The sequence below is a fragment of the Oryx dammah genome, unplaced genomic scaffold, assembly GCF_014754425.2.
Source record: "Oryx dammah isolate SB20612 unplaced genomic scaffold, SCBI_Odam_1.1 HiC_scaffold_26, whole genome shotgun sequence".
Classification (NCBI taxonomy): domain Eukaryota; kingdom Metazoa; phylum Chordata; class Mammalia; order Artiodactyla; family Bovidae; genus Oryx; species Oryx dammah.
The window spans coordinates 37,550,645-37,553,677 of record NW_024070210.1 but is presented as its reverse complement, the minus strand read 5'-3'; the positions used below and the strand labels follow the sequence as shown (position 1 = coordinate 37,553,677).

The 3,033-nt window shown below is 48.2% G+C and overlaps 1 non-coding gene across 1 annotated transcript; it reads left to right on the top strand.

Moving 5' to 3' along the window:
• The first annotated feature begins 1,484 nt into the window (after positions 1–1,484).
• On the top strand, positions 1,485–1,556 carry TRNAH-GUG. The gene has a single exon. It is a non-coding gene; the product is annotated as a tRNA-His (tRNA).
• The last annotated feature ends 1,477 nt before the right edge of the window (positions 1,557–3,033 follow it).

The window sequence follows — 3,033 nt, the reverse complement described above, 5'->3', positions numbered from 1 at the left end:
TTGCGAAAGCAGTGGCACGGCAAGGGGGCTGTATTTTAGCGTTCTCCTCCATTTTTTTTATCTTCAGTTTGTGACAATTTCCTCGAAAATGGATCCCAATCCCCTTGTGACAGAAACGATATTTACGCCAGGTCTGGCTACACTGGATTTGGGAAGAATATAGGCTTCCGCTTATACTAGGCTACGCTCATTATCCGGCACAACCCAAACAAAGCACAGAACACTCAAGAGGCAAAGCGCTAAAATTGACATGTACAAATTTCCATAGCAGCACTGGAAATGGGCTTCCGGTAATAGAAGTCTTCGCAGAATAAGTGACCTTGGAAGTAACTCTTACAGGCAGAAAGGGAATTTGTCAAGCAGCAAGCAGCCAGGATAATCTCGTGAACTAAGGTCTTGAAATGCAACGAAGAGAATTCCTCTTTGCAGGTCTTCTCTTTATCTCATCCCCACGACGCATACAGGCCCTGGTCGGAAAGGTAGTATTAAGCGCTTCTCAAGGACCTGTTGAAAGCAAGTATCTAAGAAATGGGAACGACACTGAGGGAAGTCCACGAGATGAGCTGTTAAAGGCTCCGCAGTCGAGGGGTGCTGAGAAGAGAGGTAGAGGAGTGAGATTCCTCGGGTTTAGCAGGATCCTTCCGACTGCTCTGCAGGGGCGGAAGGCGGGTAGTGATTAGAGCAAACGACAATGGAGAAAGACGGGTGGTCCCTCTGGATTCACTCATTAGAACCAGTGGCACGTTCTCAGTTTAGCAAAAAGGCACTGCCTACTGTGGACTCAGCCTGGTTCTAGGCGCCTTGCGGACGAGAACTCCGATGTAACCAGGAGGAAAACCGGGCTCCCTCCCTGCTGCGCCCAGGGACACAACAGAGGATGGCACCGCCTCCAGCGGAAGCACCGGTGAGCGGACGAGTCAATGCCGTCGGGGGAGCAAGGGAAGCAAGGAAGGGAGTGCTGCAGATGAGGGGAACAGCAGGTTGAGATACATTAATGGAGTCCCTTCTAAGTGGCCAGTCCAATTCTGGGGGTGTTCTCCTTCAGAGGCAGCGTTCGGTCACTCGGGGAATCAACAAGGAGAAGCCCTGAGGAGCTCCCCTCTGCGGGTCTGCGGTGCTGGAAGGGTCTCCAGGACACAGGAGATGGGGATTCCTCCAAGGAAGGCGAGTTACACAGTTTATGAACATTCTGCGTTCCGGCCAGTCCCGTCCCTGGATGCCCAAGTGGTACCCCCTAAACTTCCACCTCCCTTACATGGAACTCACTCTTTCCTACTGCATCACCATCTCCGGTAGCTAATGGACCCAAACTGGAGAGAACCGGAGCATCTGGCAAAAGAGCAATGCGCCTGCGCATTCTCAGATTCGGCCTTAGGCCTGAACCCGCCCCATAGGTGGACCCTTTGGTGACGTGCAGAATGGGAAGGCCTATAACTGTTGAAGAAGACAATCCGAAAGTTCGCTTGGCAGGCCTCCGGTAGCTCGCCGTGATCGTATAGTGGTTAGTACTCTGCGTTGTGGCCGCAGCAACCTCGGTTCGAATCCGAGTCACGGCATTGTGGCGACAATGGCACGGCAAGGGGCCTTTACTTTTAAATTCCTTTTTCCACCCTAGTCCACGACGCTTTATATAAATCATAACTCACTTTTTTGAAACGAAACGCTGCATCTCTCTACTTTGAGAACTGGGCCACCTCTGATCGCCACCTTCAATAATTCTCATTTAATCCTCTGAATACAGCATTAGAGCAAACAAATTGTAACACTTTACCTCCTGAAAAAAATTGAAAATCAGTGTCAAAATCATTCTACACCAACAAAACAGCGACCCTGTGGCCTCGCGATTTCTTTGCTTTTCATGCATTAAAAAAAAAAGTGTTCATTTTCAAATAGAGAATACAAAGCACAAGCCCCGTGAAAACTGTCTCCCTCTCATTCTTCACCCTATCTAGCAATCATCGTTAGTTTCCAATGTATTTTTCTGTGGCAGTCTTTGTATAAATAAATATTTGTATATGTATGCGTGTGAGTCCTAAGTCGCTCAGTCGTGTCCGACTCTTTGCAACTCTATGGGCTGTAGCCCTCCGGCTCCTCTCTGTTCATGGGATTCTCCAGACAAGAATACTGAAGTGGGCTGCCACGCCCCCCGCCAGGGGATCCTCCGGACCCAGGGGTTGAAACCTCTTTTATGTCTCCTGCATTGGCAGGCGGGTTCTTTACCACTTAGGGTCAACTGGTACATGTATGCACATATATTCCCGGTTGCTTCTTGCATAATACAGGTGACATCTTCTCTTCTTCCTCCTCACTCCCAGAAATCAGACTAAACTTGAAGTCTTAGATTTGCGTTGGTAGCCTATCTCCCTCTACAGGATGAGTATACATACCCCAGGGGGAATCTCCACCCACCTGATTCAGTCCTTTTTCTCTCCAGGCACAGGCTCCTGGTTGGGGAGGGTGGAACTCTGGGTTGATAAGATAAGGGAAAGGAATTCCTTAACTTGCCCATAAAAAAACATTTGGATGGGAGCCTGGGCTCTGCTGGGAATTGGCCCTCTTTTGATTTCAGGTTGGAAGATCAGATTGGAAGGTCAGAATTCATTTGGAGACCCTCTGAAGGCAGGAGGAGGAGGGGTTGGATGGCATCACCGATTGGATGGACATGAGTTTGAGCAAGCTCCCGGAGTTGGTGATGAACAAGGAAGACTGGCATGCTGCAGTCCATGGGGTCTCAGAGTCAGACACAAATGTGTGACTGAACTGAACTGGACTTCCATTTCTTCCTTATCTTATTGTGAGAATCCAACTTAAATCACAAACCACTCAAGTTAGAAAATTCAAGTTCAGTGAAGGTAGAACTGAATCCTACTATGTTTGTGTTCCAAGAATACAGCCTCCCCATAAATACCTGAACAGAGATATCTTATGGAGTCCATAAATAAGATACGTGGCCCAGTTTGCTGTATGGCTGCATTTTAAGTTGTATTCTTCCAACACAGAACCATGTTATTTTTATACCAGACAAATAGAAAA